We start from the raw sequence: 12,912 nt of genomic DNA on the forward strand, positions 1-12,912 counted from the left end.
TAAGTCACGTGCGTCTGGAAGCCCTTACAAAGAGGAGGAAGGAGATGGGAGAATAAAACTTCACGATTACCTCTCTGCCAGTTTTGCATGAGCGCAGGAAGGCGCAGACCCAGTGCAGAGCCTGCCAGTGGTGAAATGTGCAGCCACTGGGTGTTTGCTGCGCCAGGAGCCGCGTGGGAGAGGGTGGTGAATACACGCTCAGGCATCACAGTGGCTCAATGAGCCTCCCGTGGCCCCAGGTTGAGTCTCTGTGTCATAATGGAATCGGACACTTGCCAAGAAATCCATGGGGGGAGAAAGAATTCATAAAACGTACACACTACTCATTCTGTAACTTCTGTTTTGAAAGGAAGATGTGAGAAGAACAGAAATGTAGCAAATCATATAGTGACACTGATATGTTGTAGAACATGCTGAGATGCCGTAGATTTTCCTTTCAAGCTCCACTGACAATCAGAGAATCTACAAAACAGTGGACATGGAGTCTTTGAATAGCACATGCCAGAAGTACTGTTTTTGATGAGGTGTCTTCTGGATTCAACTCCCTACGGTTCTTGGCCTTTTGAGTGGGTGTTCCAGATAAAATCAAATGCTTCTGGGCAAGTGTATTTTACTTACAGAGGTAGAGGAATAAAAACTACCATTTTACCGAGAACTCATCTGTACCAGGCACAAAATGTTTTACGGACAGGATTCCATGTCCGTAAACTACACATGAGGAAACTGAGACTGAAACAGAAAGGTTCTGTGAGTTGCCTTAAGGAGCCCAGCTCCTACGTCACAGAGCTGAGGCTGAAAAGTGGATTTGTCTGAGTCCAGACCAGTGTTATTCATTCATTACACAGCCTCCCCAAAAGAGTGGGTTACCTCCAAGTGGACATCATGTAGGCAATTTATGTGGCTGCAGATGTTTTTTGCAAGATTAAAATGTCCTCCCAGTTACGAGTTCCCTGCTGCCCGACACACCTACATATCAAACCCTTGAGGAGCTCAGAACCAGCCCAAATCAGCTCACTTTGTCCTGCTTCCTTTGTTACTGTGATGAGGCTTCTGGATGGGACTGGGCCCTCAGGGCTCACACCCACTGGTCCCCTCCCCCCCAGCTATTTCCCACTCTTCCCTGGCCCTCAACATTTTGTTATGAACGTTCTCAAATATACAGCAAAGTCGAGAAAAATGTACAGTGAACACCTCTCTCTACCACCTGGATTCTACCATCAGCATTTACTCTGTTTTCCTCTGTCCATCTACGTATCCCTCCATCCATCTGTCTATCCACGCTTCTTATTTTGGATGCATTTCAGAATAAAATGCTGTCATCGGTACACTTCACCTAAATAATCCAGCATGTCTGTCATTAGCTAGAGCTCTATATTTAGTCACCTTTTTTCTTTTGAGGTTATACACAGTGGAATTCCCAGATCTTAAGTGTACATTTGCTGGGTTTCGACAAAATCATACATGGTGCATCCCAGACCTCTGTCGCTATATAGAGGATTACTGTCACCCCAGAAAGTACCCTCCTGTCCCAATCAATCCCAACCCCCAGAGGCAAATGAGCTATGATAACATGCACATGACCTTGAGATCCATTGGTCTTACCATGTAGTCCATCATCTGGAGACATCTAGACTAAGCGGACAGTAGAATGGCTCATCAAAGGCTCATCGAAGGTACCTGATGAGGGGTGACACCCTGTGGTATAGGTGTGCTGTCCTCTAGGATGGCTGACACGTGGTGCGATGTCCACAAGGGCTAGAGTACACTGGGACACTACACAGGGCTGTGAGCACCAGGTGCAAGAATCACCTGGGCCACCTTGGAGCTGGCCATCGCACCTGCCAACAACCCGCAAGTACCAGGGAGCTAATGTAATGCCTCAGAAGGCAACTTAGACCAGGCTCGCTCTTGACTGCCATCTCTCTGCTACCTCTGGACAGAAGAAACCCACAGCTAGAGACCAGCAAATGAGAAAAAATCTATTATCCTCAGGAAATTGGCTCCCGGCCATCCCACTGAGTGACAGTAATCACAGAGGCCCTTCAAGTGGCCGGCTGAATGAATAGTAATGCAGCAGCTGCCGCTGGGATGCTTGTAACAATGAGGTAGGTGGGCTGTGGGGTTGCTCTATCCTCCTGCAAAGGCACATTGGGGCGGGGCGGGGGACCAACTCATGTGGCTCCTTTCACAGGAAGCCGAATGGAGCGGGTCTGCTTTCAGCCTCCAGCCAGTTTTCAGCCTGGGGAGAGCCGAAGCCACCCAGTCCCGCCAGTCCCCCCAACCCCCCGGCCACGTCCTACCTTGGGGAGCAGGCTGAGGAGATGGGCTGGGAGGACAGGGCTGGCCATAATGGGAACTGGCCAGCTTTCTTGGCAACCAAAACCCTGAGCAAGCTGAGCAGAAGGCTGAGGGATTGCAATGGCCAGTTTGGATGACCTTGAGGACATCACTGATTCCCTAAGACCATGGGGGCAGTCTGGGTGTTAAGGGCAGATGACCAGGGTTGTTGAGTCACCTTAGGCAAGTCTGAGCCCCTAAAAAATAAGCACAATGATACCTCATTCCTGGGGTTGCTTTGAAGGTTAAATGACACATGTACAGGAAAACAAGCAGCACAGAGCCAGGCACCTGGCCGGCCAGGCGTCATTGTTCATCTCCCCACTTCCACCCTCCCCCAAAGAGTCAGGGCATTGGGCTTGGCTAGCCTCTGGGTCCTAGACTGCACTTTCCACGGTGGCAGCCACAAGCCCCGTGTGACCACTGAGCACTTGAATAGGGCTGTCCTTTAAATGTGAAATACACACTGGATTTCAAAGATGCATTACAAAAAATAAAGTTAAATCTCCCATTTATAATTTGTATGTGATTATACATTGAAATAACATTTTTGATATATTGAATTAAATAAAATATACTATTAAAATTCATGTCACCTGCTTCTTTTCACATTTTTTAAATGTGGTTACTAGGACACCTGAATTTACATAGGCAGCTTGCATTGTTATATCCCTATTGGACACGGCTGTTCTAGATTATCTATGTCTCCTGGACAGGGCTTCTGGCCAGAAGCCATAGGCAAGCTCCTGCAGGGTGAAGGGACGGCTGATGGGGTCCCATGAGCCCATCGTGTTGAGAACTGTTCTCAGCTGTGAAAAGCAGTGACTGGCTTACCAAGTCACCTCCCTGTGAGCTGGCACTTCCCGCTAGATGCTTTACACATTAATCCTCACTTAATTCTCACCAGAGAGAATGTAAACAGAAGCTGAGGCCGGTTGAGCAATTACACACCTGAGTGTGTCCTGAGATGTGCGTCCATGGGAGGGAGGCAGAGTCAGCCCCCAGGCGGGAACATTTTCTGTGGGGCAGATGAATGTGCCAAGTGCTCTATACGCACTCTTATTTCATCCCTACCACAATCGTATTAAGCAGGGATGGTTATTGTCATTTCTATTTTTGCAGGTGAGATAACTGAGACCCAGAAGTTAGGGACACAGAGCTGGCAGGTGGCAGAGCCAGAATCAGAACCCAGAATGGATGTGCTCAACGCTACATGACACCAGCCGAGCCCCTCTCCAGAGTATTCCAAGTAGGGCTGCTGGATTTAATAAAACAAAACAAAACAGGTTGCCCAATTTAGTTTGAATTTCAGATCCACAACGAATAATTTTTTTTTCATTGTCTCATCAACGACTCGCCGGCTGCGGCCCCTTTAAGACGGCCTTGGAGGACCAAGTTGCAAAGCCGAGGGCGACTCTCTAGCTATCATCTCGATGGGAAGCCGTCACTTCCGGGCGGAAGTGCGTGTGCTCTTCGGTTTCGGCCTGGGGGTGAGAGATGCGTGGAGATGCGACCTCTCTCGTGTCCGGCAGTGGGTGCCCCCTCGGCTCTGGCTGGTCGCCGGACCCCGGCCCGGAGGGTGACGCGGGCCCTTTGCTGCCACCAGCGCTAGCTTGCGGCTTCCGTCCCCGCCCCGGGATGGTAACAAAGCTCCGCCGGGGGAGGGAGGCCCCTCCCTGGGGCCTGGGACTTCGGGAACCGCTCCCCGCATAGCCGCTGGGGCTTGGAGGCCCGAGGAGGCCCAGGGAGCTTGGTCCGACGTGGGCAGCAAAGCTGGGTGAGCGGTTGTAGGAGGCGCTGCCGACAGCAGAGAAGCCTGGGGTCCCCGGCCGGGTGGCAGCGCGGGTTCCTGGGAGCGTGAAGGTGGAAGGAGACTTGCCTTCCTGAGCGCGTTGTACGACTCTTTCTCCCCAGGGTTTTCTCAGAAAAGGAGAACTCCAGCCGCCGGCGAGTGAGTGAAGGCCTGCAACGGTTATTTCCTCCTGCTCCTCGCGGGGGCGGACTCGCCGAGTGACCTCAGTTTGGCGGATCCAGGTAGGTCCAAATCTCCACGCGTGGAGATAAGTGTCCTAAGGCCGACGGTCTGGGGAAAGGCTCCTGTGTCGTTGAACCTGCCCCGTGGTGGGTGCAGCCTTGTACCAGACAGCCCTACCCTGACCTACAGTAACTTCCCAGGAGGAGATCTCCTGGGTTTTGAATTTGCAGTAACAGGTGTGAGCATTCTAGCAGTAGTTTGATGATCATGTATGATACTGCAAACAAGACCTAGCACTGAAAGACGAGAACCACTGAGCAAGTCGTTTTCAAAAATCTGTAAAGAGTGTTCATTTAATAAGTATTTCTTGTGTTTTCATCCCAAGCACCGTACTAAGTGTGAGGGATACAGAGGTGAACCAGACAGCCATGGCCCTTGTTCTCAGGGAGCTACAGCCCAGCTGGGGAGACAGATTAAGTGATCACACTACAGAGGGTGAGGTGAGTGCCCTGGGGGAGCACAGTTCTATAAGAATGTGTCACATGGAGCCTGGTGGAACCCGGAAGGCATTCCAGCAGATGGGATCCTTGAGCTGGATTCTGCAGGATGAGTAGGAGTTTGCTGGGCCGCACGTGCAAAGGCACAGTGGCCTAGTAAGTGTGGCTAGTGGAGGAACTGAAAGAAGGCCACTGTGGCCCAGGAAGCAAGGTGGAGAGCAGTGCGGAACGAAGCAGACGAGGTGGTGAAGGGCCAGATCACACAGGGCCTGTGGCTCGTGGGAGCATTTGGTGTTTTCTGAGAATATGGGAGGTCAGTATGGGTCTTCCACAAGATGATGCCCTGCAAACATTTGTAATTTTAAAAGAACATTAAGTCCAGACCAGTGCTGTCCAGTAGAACCCTTTGCAGGGATGGAAATGGTCTCTACCTGCAATGTCCAGTGGAGCAGCCACAAGCCACAGGTGGCGGTTGAGCACCTGCAGTGTGGCTGATGCAACTGAGGAACTGGCTTTTTAAATTAAATTTCAATGTAGTGGCTGCCATGTTGGGCCGCGCAGGCCTAGAATGTATGGAGGGAGTGGTGACACCTTTCCTGCCATCATGACACACAGGTGCCTTTTTACAGCTCCTGTCCCTCCCTTTCTCGGGAAAACCCGGGATGGACTTCACTGTCGGGAGAACCCTGTGCTGATGTCTCCTGAGGAGCTTCCACACGTACAGTGGCTGCTTGTGGAACCTGGCATTTGTATTTCCGTGGCTGTAGGTTAGCCTGCTCCTCGCGAGGCAGCATTCTTCTTTCTGCCTTTGCCTGTTTTGTTGTCAGCACTGAGTAGACAGGAGTGATGTCTTTGGCACGTTTAAGTACCTACGGTGGTCAAAGCACGACGCCTGCGCTCTGGAGGGATGTGAAGAAGAGTGGCCCCTGGTGTTACGGGGCGTAGAAGCGAGAGAGGTAGACTGGCAGGGAGTGCTGTGGGGCAACGGGAAGAAGCATTTTCAGTGGGACCCATCAGGATGCGACCCCATAAAGGCTGTTTCCAGCTGATGACACGTGTGACAAAAGGCAGGAAGCATGACAGTGCTTGAGAGGATGTGGGGACCTCAAGCGTTGGGGACCAACTGGGGAAAACACATAGCTAGAGGAAGGCAAGGACAGTGTAGGGATAGATAGGTTGGTGTTGGGTCATCGGGCTCTTTGTCAGTTCAGGTTGGTTGTGGCTTGTTACGGGCTGGTTTCTGAGGCAGGCACCAGTGGTGATGGGCAGATGGCCGGCAGACGGCGGGTTACGGCCTGGGCAGAGATGGGTTAGGAAACCAGCGATGGCCTTGAAGTAGGAGGGGCCTGCCCCATAGACTTGGGAGAGGGAGGGGCTCACAGAAGTAGGGGCACACTGTATTCTGGGTGGAAGGTAGGCTTGAGATTTTGGAGGCTAATTTAGGGCACTAGCAGTTTCCCATTCTGTAAATGTTCTGATTTGGCAGAAGTCGAATGAAAACTGACAAGGTGTGCTTTCTTTGCGGGTGAGCTTACTGGGACGTGTGTGCTGGATGAGCATCTCATCTCATTTCTGCCTGATTTTCTGTGCCTGAAACATAATTGTTTTGTTTTTGGACCTTCCAGGTTTGTTTGGTTTAATCCTTAACCACGTGATTTTTGAATGAGGACCCGCGTAAGACCCTGTTTGGAACGGGTGTAAATAAAAGGAGTCAGACCCCGAGGAGACTTCTCGTGCACTTTGTGGTTTCTGTGCCCAGTGACGGTGTGTCTGAGCGTGTCGCCTGCTGCCGTGCTGTGGGAACGGAGGATGGTCTGCCAGAGCCACTCGCCCTTCTCTTAGGAAGTGGGAGCACCTGGGGCGTGCCTCAGCCGTGAGGAGCCTGGACTGTCAAGGAATGGGGACACGTGGAGGGAGGTGGTCGTTGTTGATAATCCAGCCGGAAGGGGGGTGCCACCGTGTTGAGAAGGAGCGCTTCACTTTGGGTGGAGTTTGCCAGACTCGACTGCTGACCTCAGGAATGGTCACCGGGAGCTGCCAGCACTGCCCATCTCCGCCCATCTCGGCTTCCTCACCTGCATTGCTCATCCTGTCTGGCCTCTTGGTTCAGCCTGAAACCAGGCCCACACTTCACCGAGGGCACTGCCAGCCTTCTGCAGGGGTGAGCCGATCCGTGCCTCAGGGTCTCAGCACGGGGCTGCCTGGCACTCACATACCCTTTGGGCCACCTGTACCCATATCTTAGTCCCCAGGGTGCTGTTGGCAACACCCTGGGCCCACAAAGCAGCCTCGGAGCCTCAGTGGGGTTTGCTGTCGGCTCTTGTCTTTTGACCCTTGTAGTTTTCACCTTTGGGCCACTCCCGGATCCCAGAGCACGCAGCTCAGTACAGGTAGCGTCATGTTCTTCCACGTGCTTGTCTTTAGAGGGAGAAGGTGTAATAATCGCCTCGGTTAATGTGAAGATGTGATGGATCCTGTGGGAAACAGTATATATTGGTATTTCTGGAATAAATTTGGATGCCCCGTTGCTGCCTCGTTCTCCTGTGGTGTTTTTCTTGAGTGAAGATGTTCACTTCCTCCCACTGGCTCCGGGCAGGGCCTTGTCTGTCTGTCCGTCCTTGGTGTCGGTCTGGTCGAGCAGCTGTCTGCAGACTTGGTGGGGGAGTCAGGTCAGCCTTCGGTTTGGTAGGTTAATCAGAAGCATTAGATTCCAGGCTCTTCAGCAGTTATTACCTTGTTTCCCCCAAAATAAGACCGCGTCTTATATTAATTTTTGCTCCAAAAGACACATTAGGGCTTATATTCAGGGGATATCATCCTGAAAAATCATGCTAGGGCTTGTTTTCTGGTTAGGTCTTATTTTCGGGGAAACACTACCGTAGTGTGGAAAATGACCGCGTGGGCGTGTGTCATACAGAGGTATTCCTCCCAGGAAGTGCCTTCCTCTGCTTTCCCATTTGCTCCGACATCGACCAAGGAGGGTGCCTGAGTGTCTCCAGTGGGTGGTTTGGGACTTTCTCAGGCGAAAGAGCCTGCCAGGAACAGGGAAGTGAGGAGAAGAGCGAGTATCCTAAGGCGGGGTGACGGGCTGAGACCTGGAACCTTCCCTGGGAACCCTCCATCCCCCACGCTGCCTGCTTGTCTTTTCACTCCTGGCCTGGTCCAGTCTGCTGAAATGCTGCCCTGCTGTGGGTTCTTAACGTCCAGCCGCCTCCCCTGATTTCCGTGACCGCACCCCAAGACAGCAGTCTTCACTGATTCTGCTGCATGTTACTGCAGTGTGTCAGGCGGCTTCCTGAGTGATGGGAGAGAAGCCTAGAACCCAGGGGAGGAGACGAAGTGTGGCTCCCGGAATGTTCCTCAGCTGTATCCTGCCCTGTCATTCAGTTCCTGCTCCTTCGTGGAATCGCCCCAACTGGCCCAGGTGTGGCGATGGCGTGCTACTTTTCCCCAAAGACCCCAGATTTAAAATGGGCTGCGACATCGTTTATGACTTTTGTTTCTCTGGATGGTATAAGAAGGTTGGGGCAGACAGGAGTCTAGTCTTTGAAAGAGGTGCTACTTTCAGTGGTAACAACGGATAATGAAACGTGTGGTCTTTAAGAAGTAATTTTTCAATGTTAAAAATTGCTACGGGACACAAGGCCTGTAGCAGAAAAGGGAAAAGTTGAACTAAAGGACAGAGCAAGTTGAGATGTTTAACTTCCCTCTTTGTCCACTAGAGGGTGCAGTCTTACACCAGACTGTTCTCTTTTGTAACTTGGTACAGTTTTTTGTTTTTTGGATTTTTTTAAAAAATAATTTCGCCAAGGCCTTATTTCACTAGAATGTTATGCAGTAGATTAATCCACAGGCTTGGGCTCTTAGGGATCGGCCAGGGTGCCCCGGGGGCATACAGTTCCTGGGAAGTGTTTATTATGTCAGGGACCAGCTGAACCATGTGCGGTCACAGGACATGGCCGGGTACGCGGCTCTTGGGGACAGGAGCACGTTCTAAAGCAGCTTTCCGTCCACATTCACTCCCGGTGACAGCAGGTGGTTTTCCTCAATGCGAAAGGTTTTCTTCACTCAGGAATCCGGTGTAACACGTACCAGTGTTTGCAGCCCGGACAGTGCGTCCAGGCTGAGAGGCCTTCATGCCCAGAACTGCTCATACTAGAAACTGAAAGGTACCTGTCAAGACCAAACCAAGCTTGTGCAAAGCCAGTGTGGTCTAGATTGCTAATTGTCCAATAGAAAAGTGCTGTTGACTTGGAAAAAGAATTACAACTCTGGAAGTGTAATTTTCGCAGAGTACTAAATGTTCTCTGGTTTATGAACCTGGTGGACAGCTTTCCTATGGACTAAACAGATGTTGAATGGAACGCTCACTGCTGCCCACGACCGGCTTCCGTTCCAGTGCAGGGGAGGCCGGAAAGAGATCAGAGCAGTGCGATAGCATGGCAAGTGCTCTGGGAAACTGGCTAGCTGGGAGAGGAGGGTGGAGCTTGCAATTTTAGACAAGGTCATCAGGAAAGGCCCCAAATCCTAAGGTAAGGGAGTTAATCATGTGACAGCCTGGAAGCGCATCCAAGGCCAAGGGAACAGCCGTTGCAAAGGCAGCCAGTCCAGCCAGTACGATGGGGCATGAACAAGAGGATTTATGAGGAGGGTTGGAGGGGACCTGGGGCCAGGTCGCACATGGCCTTGCAGGAAAGTTTGACTTTTATAGTGTGAAGTGTCAGTAGCTCACATTTTCTTCTCATCTCTTAGGGATCATTTTTTCTCCCAACAGTAGTTTACATAGAAGTATCTCCTGTCCTGTGCTAACAGAGATCCCAGACCTGTGCACAGGGAGTGTGTTCTTTCCCTTGGCAGCTGTCGGAAGCTGGCTCTGTTGAACCCTGACTGTGGTGTCCCGAGATGAGTGATATGGAAAAACACGTTTGGATGTGACAAGTGAAGTTCCTGGGACAACTGACCTGTGCCCTTCACCTTACAGGTGAAGCCAGAGCCTGCCCGAATGTCTGCCTGCCTCAGAGTGGCGGCAAGGACTTGGCCCCTTCGTGCCCACGCATGCCTCCCCTCCATCATAAACTCACGCACTGTTTGTATTCCTGCCTGATTTCACCTCGTAGGAACTGTACTTACTTTTTTGTACACATGTTTTATTTAAATCATTATTTAAATCACTGTCAGGAGGACTGACAAAAAGTACATTCTCCTGCAATCTTTACAAGGTAGAAGCCTGTTTTCGTGTTACGGGGTTACATAATGAATGTGTCTAAAACGATGATTCATTCTGATATTTTTCTTCAGATCAATTATGCAGCTACAGCAGAAAACTAGTTCTTTTATTGCAAATTTAATGAAAGTGGAACCGGATCAGTTGTTGGAAGGTCACGTGTAGCTTAGGCCTGTCAGCTGTGCAGCTGTGTAATGGTTATGCAACGCTGCCTTAGAACCACAGCCACCGTCAGCAAAACGTTTAGAATACTGTATGGAATTTCAAATAAGACCCGTACTTTCTTTGAACAATAAACTGCTCGTTCACAAAACCAAGCCTTGGGTTTTCAATACAGCCTTTCACTAGAGGCTCTGGCAGTACGTTCCACCTGTGCTCAGGGAGTACATTTCTTAACGGCAGCCTTCTGGGTTACGGCAAAGCTCCCTTCTCTGATGTGCCATCTTTGTTCCCAACTACTTCACCCCTTAGAAAGTTAACGGGGATGATAAAAAGACAATTAAGTCAAAATGAAATCAAGGCTTCACTTCCTCTGGTCATTTTAACTGTGTGTAAACACTACTTGGTATTTGTTTTTAATTTTTTCCCTAAAGTAATAATGCACTAGTTTGAAAAGTTCAATGGATGAAGAGGCTGACAGAAGCAGTTCCCTGTCCCCCCCCCCCCCACTTCACATAGACCTCCTCACAGGCAGTCGGTTTGCTCAGCGCTCCCTTCCTTCCAAGGGCCCTCACCTCCCTGTTTCCGAATAGCAGGTATGTGCTGCTCCTTTTGACTCATCGTCCTAATCTTTGCCCCTCTGCTTCCTCTTCCCCGTCCTCTCAGGGCAGTCATCCCCTGTCATCTCTTGTCTCAGTCAGCATGCGGTGTTTGTGTTGTGCATACACCCGGATTACCCAACACCTAGTGTGCAGCTCGTCTCTGCGTTTCCTTTTTGTTCTCCCCTTAGTTGTCTTGCCATTTCTTTGGCTGAGCTTCCTTTGAACCGCTTGCTAATTCTTCCCACATGTCCTGGTGGCCTCAGCGTAACGTTACACAAGGTCAGCCGCACTGAGTCATCCATCCATCCTCATGTTTTCTTAGATGAGTGAAAGAAGACTTTTCTGGCAATACCTACAGCAATGTGTTCAAGTTCTGTTCCAATCTTGTGTGCAATGGGAGAGGCACCGTAGGTCAATTCAGAAGCTCATTGTTAGGTAGGGGTGTTTCATAGGAAAATACGTAGAAAGATTGGATTATCGTTGTTTAGCTAAATAGAAAAAGAACCGCTGGCTAAGGGTCCTGACAGCAGAGTGGGTGGGGAGATAAGTAACTGATTCCCCAGAAAACTTAAGAATTAGATCAGGGATGCCAATTTCGTCCCAGAAGGAGGTTAGGAATTATATCAGGCAAAATAGACTCTGTTCCAAGTCTGGCTGAGACCAGATTTTATTTCATAGTCCCTCTTTTTGACCTACGCGTCGTATCTGTCTTGATTAAATACTGACTCTGTCTAGAAGGCCCATCCAGTTGCTTTGGGTTCTAAGAACGTAAGTGATTAAAGTGTCGCCTAGTTTGTTGCTTCCCAAACACCGTGCGCACAAAATCCCCTGGGTTTGTCAAATGCCGGTTCTGGGGCAGCAGGTCTGGCGTGGGGCCTGGGTCTCTGCCTTTCTCCCCAGCTCCCAGCTGGCCTGGTGCTGCTGCTCTGGGGACCACACTCATGAGTGTGTGTGTGGGGGGGTGGCCTGTCAGTTGCTTTGTACATTTCTCAAGGTGCAGGCCTGTGTCCTGTCCGGGTGTGGACTTCTCAGGGACAGGAGTCGGTCTTCCCAGATCGTGGACCCAGCCTCTTGAGGGGACTTAGGACAGTGGAATTCTCGGGGGAGGTTCTGCTTCTAGGCAGATAGGGGGAGTTCAGGGGAAAAAAGCACCTTATTCTGGAACCCTTCCCCGGCCTGTTTTTAAGCCTAATTTTGCTCAGAATCAAGGAAATCACCCTCTGCCTGCCTCCTCCTAAGGAAGGGGAAATTGAAGTGAGTCAGATCCCCTCTGGAGTCAGGAGAGAAACAGGCTCAGCTCCGGCCTGAGCTTCCCCCACCGGGGTCACCTGGCCTCCAGCTGACTTCCCCTGTGTATACAGCTTCCGCCCTGCCCTGTTCCACTGTGTGCACAGGAGCAGTGGTTTGTGCGTCACCTGCAAGAGTTTGTTTATCCCCCAGGCATGTAATTTACCATCAAGGAATCAATCGCTTGTGTATTGGAGAAAAACAGCTGCTCTGGGTGGAGTTTTCATGACTTCAGATTCTGGGGATGAAACCTTACTATTCACCCACCCACACTGTGAACACGGGGGAGGAACAGCAGTGCAAAAAAAGTCACCATCCCTAAGGCCAGCGTGGTTGCTGCCTGGCGCTTGGCTTTTATCTCATTTACTCAGAACAGGGTCTGGGCCCTAGAACGTTGTTTTTCTCCCCTTTTTATAGATAGAGGGCCAGGGCACAGGGGCAGTCAGGCCAGGGTCCCGCAGCTAGTGAGTGCTGGGGTTTGGTAAAGTATTTTAAATGCAAAGTATGTGACTCCGTTCTCTGTTATACCCGGTTAAGAAGACAGAGAGAAAGAGGGAGACTGACAAAGTCCAAGAGAGCAGAGAGAGAGAGAAGAAAACAGTTCTGCCACCGGACAGAAAACCCTCCCCTCAACGTGCCCAGGGGATGTGGACGATCCTGACCTCAGGTCCTGAGGGTTTTGGGCGATTCTCTGGGCGATTTTCAGTGATGTAAAGGTGCTGTTTTGACTTTCTTGCTAACCACACACAGGCTTCTTTTACAGTGTTTCTAAAGGTTTTACACGTATGAGCGTTTGAGTTGGTTTTCAAGCTTTCCTTTGGAGCATTGCAG

General features: G+C 50.6%; 1 long non-coding RNA gene and 1 other non-coding gene across 3 annotated transcripts; both read left to right on the forward strand.

Moving 5' to 3' along the window:
- Positions 1 to 1,992: 1,992 nt before the first annotated feature.
- Positions 1,993 to 10,343, forward strand: LOC109449453 (uncharacterized). Of its 2 annotated transcripts, XR_016023042.1 has the most exons (6): positions 1,997 to 2,105; positions 3,460 to 4,114; positions 4,252 to 4,371; positions 4,698 to 4,812; positions 5,439 to 8,978; positions 9,667 to 10,343. It is a non-coding gene; the product is annotated as an uncharacterized LOC109449453 (long non-coding RNA). The 2 variants fall into 2 exon arrangements; XR_016023043.1 differs by lacking the exon at positions 9,667 to 10,343 and having other exon boundaries at positions 1,993 to 2,105; positions 3,460 to 3,978; positions 5,439 to 7,336.
- Positions 4,416 to 4,601, forward strand: LOC141569051 (small Cajal body-specific RNA 16). The gene has a single exon (XR_012492445.1).
- Positions 10,344 to 12,912: the final 2,569 nt, after the last annotated feature.

Source organism: Rhinolophus sinicus, chromosome 12, assembly GCF_057876585.1.
Source record: "Rhinolophus sinicus isolate RSI-liver-muscle chromosome 12, RSI-T2T, whole genome shotgun sequence".
NCBI lineage: Eukaryota > Metazoa > Chordata > Mammalia > Chiroptera > Rhinolophidae > Rhinolophus > Rhinolophus sinicus.